Source organism: Mus musculus, chromosome 3 (assembly GCF_000001635.26).
Source record: "Mus musculus strain C57BL/6J chromosome 3, GRCm38.p6 C57BL/6J".
Classification (NCBI taxonomy): domain Eukaryota; kingdom Metazoa; phylum Chordata; class Mammalia; order Rodentia; family Muridae; genus Mus; species Mus musculus.
The window spans coordinates 115,635,334-115,647,116 of NC_000069.6; the positions used below are offsets into that span (position 1 = coordinate 115,635,334).

The 11,783-nt window shown below is 45.1% G+C and overlaps 1 long non-coding RNA gene across 1 annotated transcript; it reads right to left on the reverse strand.

Annotated features, from left to right (window-relative positions):
• Nucleotides 1-1,359: 1,359 nt before the first annotated feature.
• On the reverse strand, nt 1,360-6,393 carry Gm40124. Its single transcript, XR_867569.1, has 3 exons — nt 6,105-6,393; nt 5,665-5,774; nt 1,360-3,347 (listed from the first exon to the last, which is right to left on the reverse strand). It is a non-coding gene; the product is annotated as a predicted gene, 40124 (long non-coding RNA).
• Nucleotides 6,394-11,783: the final 5,390 nt, after the last annotated feature.

Consider the following 11,783-nt stretch of genomic DNA (forward strand, 5'->3'; position numbering starts at 1 on the left):
GACACAATGATTCAATTAGAATCTAGAAGTAACTGGAGTGAGCTCACTGGCAAGTTAGAGCGCCTGAGGCCAAGGACCTTGTATTCGAGTTTTCCAACGAATCAGAAGCAAGCTCAGACACGTTCTCCTGAAGACCAGCAAGGGCATCAAGGAGACTTTGAAGGGTTTTAAGCTGAATGATGAGAAGAACACATTTGTCCTTAGATCGTTTCTCTTGAGGTGTGTGAATGTAAAAATGGCTGGTCGCAGATAGCACACAGGCTTCTGGCCGAGGTCTCCACTAGGAGCAGATACTTAGGAAAGTCAATGTGACAAAGTCCAGCTACCCCCAAAAGGGCAGCTGGGCAGCTGGAGCACTGCCAGGGAGCACAGAGAGTAAGCAGAGCAGCAATTTGCCTAGAGAGGGTGTGGGAAAACAGAGCAGCGTCCAGTACCCTGCAGCAAACTCTAATCCCAGGATAACTATGAGACAGGTAAGAAGAGGTGACCAGGAAATTCCTGAAGGACTCAGGCCCTGCAGGGAACAAAGGACTCAGTCACCCAGACAGAGAGTATAACCCAGAGGGAAGGAAGAACCCAATGCCCCCATGAGACAAAAGCACCAGAGAAAAGCTGGCTGCATGGTGACACCAACCTCCAGCCTTTAGCTCTCCACAGGGTTTTGAGGTTGAGCTGAAGACTTCGTCCCAAAGGAAGTTTTGGGGTCTTGACTGACCTGAAGGAGCAGGACATGGTGCTGAATCCTAGCACAAACTGAGTGTAAGTCCCCGAAACTCCACACTCACGTGTGTTTATCTCAGGGTCTAAGACACTTGAAACAATAACCCAAGTAGAAGTATCTGGGTAAGACTACAGGACAGATTAGATTGTCTAAGCCCAAGGACCTTGAATTAAATTTCTGCAGAGTATCAGAAGCATGCTGAGAGAGGTTCTTACGAAGGATCTGCTCGCAGCATTACAGAGGCCAAGGAGACTCACAGTAAGGTGGAACTAGGGAAGATCGTGGTCTGGTTTCAACCCAAGGGATAGGCCCAAGGTCAGAAGTTTCAGTATCAAAGGACAAGAAAACTTGGATATGACAGCCAAGCATAGAGCAGACACACTCCCTACGGTCTTTTGTTGTATCTAAACCCTGACAGGATTAAACAATGCCTACCTCTATTGGAAGGGAAGCTTTCTCTTACGATCTGAATACTAGTGTCTTCTGAAAACGTCCTCCCTGGCACACCCAGAAATAATGATTCTCAGGTTTCAGGGCACACAGTCAGGTTGATGCATCATACTGGCATGCCAAGTAACCATCCCTGTGCCTCTCTGTCACAGGGAGCAGTTTCTTCTGGCTTTCCTGGTCAGGATCAGAAAACCACTGCAAGGCATGCCTTCCTCCATTCAACAAGAACATGGAGACACCTGACATCTAGATGTTAGGCAGGGAAAAGAAGTTCAGAGTGGAATGTGTGTCCTATCGGGATTATGACAGACGGTGTGGCACAAGCTTGTAAGAGCAGCACAGTCAAACCATCCCGCGTTAGAGAAAACAGCACGGTCTACTCATTACAAAGAGGACATTCAGTGACTGAGAGATTAGTGAGGGGCAGATCTCTGACAAGCAGCAAAAAGCTAAAGCCACTGATAAAGCAGAAGGATCTCGAGCTTTGGGCGGGCATTTTCATCAAGTATTTCTTAGCCTGCTTCTACTGTAACGATACAGTTGGGATCGCATCACAGAACGTGCAAGCCAACAGGCACTGCCTGAAGGTAAAAGAGTGGGAAGAGATTTATTACTTACAACAAGTAAGGAGCACTGTGGTTCTTTACTGACTTCAAATTTTATTAGAGAGACTATGCGCATTCCTAGAGGAAAGCCCATGTCGGGGTAAGCACCATCTTTGTGTGAGTCTGAAAGGCCTGCTCATGAACTCATGATTTTAACACGGCTGCTGCGGCTGGAGGCACGGCTTTGACAGTCTGTGGAGCTTTAAAGACATAGAGCCTGGCTCGAGAAGTTGATCACTGGGGAGAGGCCTCGAAGGTTAATAGCCTAGCCCCCAGGTCTGTGCACTGTCTACTTCTCAATCCACCGTCATGTGAAGAGGGCTACCTCGAACTCCTCCATGCCTTCTGTGCTGTGGGAGAATAAGCCGCTCTGAAGATGTGAGTAAATTAAGGTTCATGTCTGGAAGGACAAACAGCAGACAGGAGGGCTTCTCCAAAGAGAATTTACTGTGATGATTCTCTCCAGACCCTGGCTGGTTCCTCATGAAGTTTTTCATTCCTGTCTTCCTTCTTTTCTTCTTTCCTTCTTTCCTTCCTCCCCTCCTTCCTTCCTTCTTCTCTTCCGTTCTTTCTTTTCCTTCCTTTGACAGTGTCTTTGGCCCAAACTGAAGTCCTTGTACAGTCAAGGATGCTCTTGAGCTTCTGATATTCCTAACTCTACTTCCTGGGTTGTGGGATTACTGATGTGTGCCACCACACCGGGGTTAACACTTTAGGGCTTCCTGCTTCCTAGGCGAGAAGCCTACCAATCAAGCCACATTCCCAAACCTCACACTGCAGTATTCTACAAAAGATCTTCTTAACCAAAACAACAGAAATAAGATGTTAGTAGGTACTTTTCAATGTTTTATGTAGTTCCCTCAACAGACACACACAATTGTAGAAGTTATATCCTAAAAGTGCCCACCTCCCTTAGTTACAATTAGCCAACCCTTAATTTTGCACATACTATGGAAGATGTTATTTCATTGCCTTAAAATGAAAGGAAAATATCTTGACCCGCAGTCCTTAAAATTGACCATGAAATGGCATAGGAGTCATATAGGTCCTTATGTTCACTTAAAAGCACTTGGGGAACCAGAAATGTTAAACACAAGGTGTCTCTTCAAAGAAAGAGATATACACGCTGTTTCCCACCTAGGAGGCTGGAAGCACACTTGGTTGATACCCTGGTGACCTTTGCACTATCTGTGTGGCCAGGCCATGCCAGCTCCTTTTTCCCAGACTCTAATCTTGACCTTGTTTGTCTCGATCAATCTATGGCACTCCCCTCCCCTCAGACTCCTAATTTGAGCATGTTCTCTCAGTTAATCTTTACGGACAGTGTCACTTGTACTTCACGAAGAGTTTCAATGTAGTCAGGTCTAATGCTTTGTGTAACTGTAACTGAGTTAATTATCACCAGGAAATTGTTTTCCAAAGTGTGCTGCACTTAAACATGCCTAAAATAAATCATTGGAGGTCAGACTTCTGAAGTTAGAACCAACACCGACTACTGAGTCCTCTTGAACTGAACGGCCTTCTTGCCTCTCGTAGATGGACACTTGATGGCTGTGGTGTTTCCAGAGACCCTGGCCAAATGAAAGTAAAAAAGATAATTCTCTGTTACCTAGAAAAGAAAGAGACGACAGCGAGGGGAGAGACATTTCTTCACACTGTGACCATCAGTACATCGAAAAGTTCTCCTAATTCTTAAGGATCTAACTCAAGCCAGACTTGGTTTTGTAGCTTTGAAGATGAAAATAATTTCAGGGCTTATCAGATTAGGAAATAAGTTGAGGATTTTATTAGAGATATTTTAATCCAGGGTTATACAGAAGGGCTCAACAAAAGAGGGGCTCTCGGAATAAAGTTTGACATACAAAGCGGGGCAACGTGCTTCCCAAAGGCACATGGGGTGACGTAAGCAGTACCAAGTACTTCTCAAGGGAGAGGAGGCCAGTAATTGCCTGAGCATTAGCTATGTAGACCGTGTTGGTGGCTCTCAAGTTACATTTTATATTGGTGCCAAGAAACCCCCACCCCTCTCCCTTTGGTAAGAGTGACTGATAGAGAAGGCAACTCCAAAGGTGTTGTCTTAGTTAGGGTTTTACTGCTGTGAACAGACACCATGACCAAGGCAAGTCTTATAAAAAAACAACATTTAATTGGGGCTGGCTTACAGGTTCAGAGGTTCAGTCTATTATCATCAAGGTGGGAGCATGGCAGTATCCAGGCAGGCATAGTGCAGGAGGAGCCGAGAGTTCTATGTCTTCATCCAAAGGCTGCTATTGGAAGACCGACTTCCAGGTAACTAAGGTGAGGATCTTATACCCACACCCACAGTGACACACCCATTCCAACCAGGTCACACCTATTCCAACAAGGCCACACCTTCAGATGGTGCCACTCCCTGGTCCAAGGATATACAAACCATCACAGGTGCTTTGCATGGAAATATAATCGGATGAAACCAGAAACAAATAAGGTTGCCCAAGAGGGTTAACACAGCTCCTTTGCCCGTAAATAAGTGGGTTTCTTGTGTGGTTCCTGGGAGTTTTCAGCTGTGTGCCTGGAAAGGGTCAATGGTCTTAAGCTGGAATTCTTGAGCAGTTCCTGGTGAGAGGCATCAACCAGATGCCTCCTTACGTGGCTCTCCTCTCTCTTTTCTTATTCCCCCAATTTTCCCTGAATCTTCATCTTGCCTTCAGACAGTCTCAGAATTTTAGAACATTGCACGAGAACAACAGAAATGAAACAAAGCATAGCAGTAGACAAACCACCAGAAAAGAAAGAACCTGATTGTCTCACAATGACAAATCAGGAGCGCTGTGGAGCATCCTTGAATGAGCCATCAATATGTCCTGCCCTCTTACTCGAAAGTCAAGATAGCCACTCAGCACTCGCAAATCCTCATTTTCATAAGCACCCCTAAACCTGGAAGCTGCCTGGCCCTGAAAGGTAAAGCTGCCTGTGTGCCTATTGCCTCGAATCTGTCAGCATAGAACCAGGCTTAAATTATTATATCCTTCCTTTCCCTCTCTCTTCCGCTGGCTGGGAGCCGTGAAGCATTTCCATTTGAACTTGCATTTAGAATAGATGTGTGAAGATCTCACTATAAATTGAGAAGGAATCTCATACAGCCTTAAAGCTATAAAATATGGCTTCTTATACTTCTTATATCGACAGGCAAACCCCTTCCCCACTGTGGCGTCCTCAGAGCAGGAAATGCTCTGCGAGTCTAAATTGAAAATGATAATGAAACACATTACTTTATATGCTAATGTTAAAAATGAATGAAAAAGCAGGTGCCCAGGAAGTGCAAAGCCAGACTGGCCTAAAAGGCAAATCCAAGCCAGGATACATAGATAAGCAAAGTCTCAAAAAAGAAAAAACCCAATTCATATATATATATATACATATACATATAAATGTACGTATATAATCATTTTTAAGTTTTTAATTGATTTTTATTAGCACACAAAGAAGTGGTTTTCTTTGTGATATTTTTTAATATATTTGTGTGTATATTTGTGTATGTGCCTATGTTTGTGTAAGAGCATATCTTTCCACTCCTATTGCTGTCTTCCATCTTCCCCCTTTCTCTTTGCTATGTAGAAATATCCTCCAGATTGACCCATTCTGTCCTGCATGGAAGATCATTAAGACCGGAAGTAAGCAGCTCAAGCTAGCTTTAGGAAGTTCCTGAAACTGACCAGATTCACTGGGTCCCTCCCGCTCCAAACACACACACACACACACTAAAAGTAACTCTCAGACAAGCCCAGGTACCTGGAAAAAAGCAGAAATAAGACTAGCAGACTCAGAGATCAGCCAAACTAGAAGAAACAAAAAAACAGCTGAGCTTCCTTAAGAGGCTTAGATCACCTGAAAAGGGGACTCCCTCACCTGGTGAGCTAGTGTCCTGCAGCTTCCCAGAACTGGCTCCCACCCTGAGATGGAGTTTTGTGATGCAGCTTTCTTTGAGTGGTTTCTTTCTGTAACTGCTCACCATACTCCTGCAAGTAACACCAATAAAAAAGCCATTGGTTCACCAAACTTTGATGTGTTGTTCATTCCCTGTCTGGGTTATATAGATATTCAGATCTCTACCAATAAAATAAATAAATAAATAAATAAATAAATAAAGCCTGTCACCCAGCAATCTTTTGTTAGTGTCCTTCCACCCCCAAATATTCCTCCCATTGTATTCTTTCTCTCTTCCTTTCTATTAGTTGAATCTATTTCCTGACAGTTTCATACAAGTACATAGTTCATTTGGTTACTTGCATCCCTTCCACCCTCTCTTACTCTCCCATCCCTCCCTCTCCTCCGTACAAGTCCCTTACCAGCTCCTGGTATATTGTTCTGTTTTGTGAACCACTGATTTTAACCAGGGCTATCTGTGTGTCTGCAGAACTCTCCTCTGGAGCCTAGCTGGCTCACCTTGGGTACACAACTGAAGACAATGACTATCCCTTCCCAGAATCCACCAGTCACTGAGAACCTTTTCCTGTCCGTGGTTAGCTGTTGATAAGCCCAGTGTTGTGCAATCCCGTGCTGGCAGTCCTCTGTGCTGTGATATCACCTTTTGACATTCCTGTGCCCAGAAGATAGCGTTTCCCAGCTCCTCCCAGTCGTCCCCCCACCCCCACCCCCCAATCTTCCTGCCCTGAATGCTTTCCGCTTCTCCTTCCTGGGTGTTCCCTGGACCTTAGAGAAAACGATATAAATGTCCTGTCAAAAAACTTAATTAAAAATTTTTAAACAAATTTAAGGAAATGAAGCCTCACTGCCGTTGCTGTTGTTGTTTTAATTACACTTTTCTGAAGGGAGAATCTTTTAACTTGTTTTGGCCTGAAGTGTGCGGAATATAATTGCCTAGGATTCCCTAAACTACATTTCATGAACACGCACTGTAAGACGCCTATTACAAGTACAGCCCATTCTTTGGAGGAGTTTCACATTTTGTTCCGGAGACAGTTAAGACAAGTGCAAACCTTCAAGACATCTGTACCCCTTACCCGGGCCCCTATTTCCTGGCCTTGGTGTGCCTCATTATAAAGACCGGATATGCAGGCCAAGCAGAGAGAAGACTGGGAAGTCTCCTTCACTCTTCCTCGCACCCCCTACCCCTTGGCTCTTGTGGGAGGAAAAAAAAATCCCCTGGTGCAGGAAATGGGCCTGAAGCAATGAGACAGGTCCAGAGTAGAGGAGAAAGGAGCAGGGCACACAGGCCACACCAGACATCAAAATATTTTCAGTGCGGAAGGTGGTGGGGTCCTACGGAGGAAGTTGGGTGGAGAGACATTCCCTGCTTGCACTCGGCGGTGAACCTGGCTAAGGCTGCAGAGCATTGCAGATCCAAAACCGCAGCTGCTGGTGCTGCGGATCTAACGTCTTTTCGGGCGGGGGTGGGGGTGGTGGTGGTGGGAGCTCATCAACTCGAAAAACTTTATGAAAACCTGACGCGTGGGAAAAGAACAAAGGAAAGTCGAGAGGCTCATGTATATCAAAGGAAAGGGACTCGGAGAAATACTGGGGGGGGGGGGGGGGAGGAAAAATTCATCCCTAAATGCTTCCGAATCCTAGATGCTGAAGCAGCCTCCTCCGTCGATGCAGCTGTGACTTTGGATGTCTCCTTCTCTTTAACTGCCGCTTTGATACCGCTGCCTTTTGAAGTCTCTTTTTATATATTTTGTGATTTACTTGGGCAATGGATGGAACTTGCTGTGGCTGCTGTTTACCATCGCATTGGGCTCTGCAGTTTGGGAAGGCAAAAGGCAGGTCCGCGGTCGCCCTCTCCTGGTGAAGCCGCGGAACTTCGGAGAGGAGATCTGAGAAGATTAATTTTGTTTGGTTCAGCAACTTTTTTTATTAAAGTTTACCCCCTTAAATATACTCATCAAGCTTTAACATTAGCCAGAGTCTCTTGGAGGACTCCTAAAAGCTAGAAGCCTCGGTTCCACCCACAGAGTTTCCACTGCGTCTTGGGTGGAGCACAATAATTTGCATTTCTAGCGAGTTCCCAGGCAAGTTGGCAAAAGCACTACTCTCAGAACCACTTCCTTGTCCACAAGTCACTGGGCAGGATGAGAGAGCATTTTACTAAGCCGCTGGTCCTTAGTCTGTAGGAGAAGGACTCTGGGAAATGAGCAAAATGAAGAACGTGGCTCTTGCTAGGGTGTTGTAAGAAGTGAAGCGTTCCCTCACACTAGGTTCATGAGTGGAGCCACTGTAACAAATATTAACAAGAGAAAGCATACCAACTTATGTAATACGAGTTCATGTGACCTCAGAATTTTCAGAATGGAAGTCCACTGCAGTAGGGTAACCTGTGTGTTCTTTTTTTTAAGATTTATTTGTTTATTTTATGAGTACACTGTAGCGATACACATGGTTGTAAGCCACCATGTGGTGTCTGGGATTTGAACTCAGGACCTTTGGAAGAGCAGTCAGCGCTCTTACCCGCTCAGCCATCTCACCAGCCCCAACCTGTGCGTTCTTTAAATAATTATTTTGGTTTTTTTAATCATGTATGTCTGTGTGCATGAAGGCAGAGATCAGAGGAATAGATTCCTTAGAGCTGGAGTTCTGTTGTGAAGCAACTGACACTGGCGCTGGAAATCAAACTCCCGTCCTCTGAAACAACAATACGCTCTTAACCCCTGAGTCACCTCTCCAGACCCTAAAATCTGTGTATTTTACTGTGTTGGTGTGAAGAAGAGGGGACAGTGGTGGAAATCAGGATGGGACAGGAGCTCCGACCTAAAGATAATAAAGAAGGGGAAACGCTGTCCTGTTGAGACCCCTTGTGTCTTCAGCTTCTTTGTTTCCAGTAAAGATTGACAATCCATCCCATAACCTTCCTGGGAGAAAGGCCAGAAAACTCTTTGTAGGTTTTAGGATCTTTGTCAAGTAAGATAAAAAAGGAAGACTCCATTCATGTCATGATATGCTGTCGCCAGCATTTTATCACATGCCCAGGCGCCTATATTTAGGAAGTGTGTTCTGAACTCCATCAGTGTCATGAACACGGGTCTCTTACCCAGAAGCCAGTGCACTATCCATTAAAGCACAATGTATTGAGCTGTAACCCTAATACAAGTCAGATGTCAATCACTCCCATCCCTGCCACCTAAGAGGAAAAGCAAGCGTGTGTGCCTCCAAACACTGCTGAGATGGCTGACTCAGCAAGCAGCGCCCATCCCCACCTTCTGATCCCATCCATTCAGCAACTCCCGCCTCCCATATGAACCACTGCACACAAGCACCCAGTGATCGAAACATGGCCTATGAGACTTCAATGGCTGGAAGGACTGTGCAGTGGGCAGGGGCAACTGTAAGAAAGCTAAATCTTTGCTTGTTGCTTTAACCATCTGCTGGATTCTCATTGCCCTGGGGAAGGCTCTTTGGGCTTGGCAATGCAGTCACACCCCTGAACTTCCCCTTTCTTCTCATTTTATGCTCTGCCCGCTCTAATTATAACTTCCCTCTCCCCTTTTGACCCTTTGCACCTGTGTGTCAGCTACCTGAGCCTCTGATACGTCTCACCAGCACACTTATTTGAACAACTTGGTCTCGTCTGTCAGGATTCAGCTTAGATGTTGGAGAAAAGACTTATCTTCACCATCGTGAATTTCGTGACTAAGAACCCTACATCAAAAGATAGATTAATTAGAGAAATGAGTACATAGTTACTTAATAAAAGTTTGATGTGGGAGCTGGAGAGATGGCTCAGAGATGGTTAAGAGCACTGACTGCACTTCCAGAGGTCCTGAATTCAATTCCCAGCAACCACATGGTGGCTCAAAACCATCTGTAATGGGATCTGATGCCCTCTTCTGGTGTGTCTGGAGATAGCAGCAATGTACTCATATTCATAAAATAAATAATTCTTTAAAAAAAAAGTTTGATGTGGCCCAGGAGCCTTCAGAAACTAAGCCTCCACAGGACATCGTCTACCCACCACTTGGGAGACAGAGGCAGGGGGATTGGGAATCCATGGTCACCCAGGTCATCCACACCCTCATAGAGGACTCAAGGCCAATCTGGGCTATGTGTGACCTAGGAGAAAGATGTGGGAGGGAAAGACTGGAAGGAGGGAGGGAAGAATAGAGAGAGAAAGGGAGAGAGGAAAGGAGGAAGGGAGGGGGAGAGAGGATGGAGGAAGAAACAGAGGGGAGGAAAGGAGAGACATTAAGACTCAGAGGTACAGGAAAACCTGTGTGTTCTTACGAACAAGGAGGTATGAGCTGATAGTAAACTGTAGGGAACCTAGCCAGGCATATATGCTCAGACTTCTTTCTATGTATTTGTGTTTCCAGAAATAACAATATGACATCGCTCTGGCACAAGGGTTTTATGAGCTATTTTAAGGCCAAGCCAGTTGGACTTTATAGAGTACTCGGGAGCTGGGGTCAAGAGTGAGAGGGGAATTCTTTCTAGAGTCTATGACCTGTTCTTGTTTTCTGAAATGCTAGGATACAGTTATTCCAGAGTGCCATACGCAGACTCAACCAACTTCCAAGACAATTGAGTTTATGGCAACTCATTGTGGCACTGCCTAGTTCCTAAGTGGTGCCTCCTCAAGATGCGACCCAGGAGCCACCAACTCCTCTAGATGCTTGCCCCCCAGGGAAATGTGACCTTTTCACCTTTGTCCTTTTGCTTTCAGTACACCATCCATGACCTAAAAGACCCTCAAGATGAGGTGAGTTGGGAAAAAAAAAAAACAACTTGAATATCTTCCAAATATCTCTGCCTCCTGTCCTCTAGCAAGTCACACACAGTGCTTATGACAAGATATCAGATGTGCTCCTTGTTTTGCCCCAGCTTACGTAGGCGTGCTACGAGAAGGTGTCTGATCTCATCCGGGACACATTTTCAAGATACATGTGCCTCACAAGCTGAAATTCCTTGAGGGTTCTCATGATAACCCAGAAGTTATGGTAGCTTATGCCTGTAGTCAGAAGATTTGGGACATGTAATCAGGAGGATTGCTGTGAGTTCAAGGCCAGCCTGGACTACATAGTGAATGTCATAGTAAATGAAGATACAAAGATTATGTCTCAAAAAAAAAAAAAAAAACACCAACTATACATGCCACAACTACATATACACGTACATCACACAAAACAATTCTCAGAAGAGGAGAATAGCTCATCTCAGTGGAGAACAGAGTAGTTCACATCACTCAGAAGGGCTCTTTGGTGTTAACCAAGGAATCTACCCCCCAAACCCACCATATATTGCATGTTCCTGATGGCTCAAATCCACCTTGCAGTATTAGAATCTGGCTTGTTTCAGATTTGAATTGGATATCCTTGATGCTGTCTGTCCCTGGAATCTACTCTGAAGCCCAAGAATGCTTCCTAACACCTGACAACCATCCTGCTTCACCCTCACATGTGCTGGGAGATTATAGATGTGGCCACCATGCCTACTTGAAATACAACTTGTTGAAATAACCTGAACAGCAAAGGGGTGTGGCCTTCAGACATGCTTGCAAAACACCTCCAAAAGAGAAACCCAAGTCCTCGTTAATTTTGAGTGAGGACTCTCTATGAGGTCCAGGTTGCCTCTGTTTCCTTCATTATAGGGTTTTAGACTTGTCCCATAATGCACAAGTATTGTTCCATCTGACTCTGAAGGCAAAAGGTTTTAGTCCGAGCAGACCAAGGGGTATATATTGAACTAGGCAGTAACTCTGTTTTAGCTCCTCCTGTCAGAGACAGCTTAGAGTAAGGTCCATTTTCTATGGCCCTAGGCTTCTCTAGAACTCTGGGACTTCAGGGACAGCTAACAGAGCATGGGGTTCATAGGTCGTCTTTAATCAGGGCCATGTCAGCCTTCCCAATGGAGGAGAACCTATATTTAAAAACAAGTTTCAAGATCCTGAGTGAATAGAAAAGGTCGTTTCATTATTTAGTGAGTAATGGCCATTCGGCTGTGCTGCCTGAAGCAAAGCAGGTTGCACAGTCTCTCCAGGAGGAGGTGTCTGATCTCATCCGGGACACATTATCAAG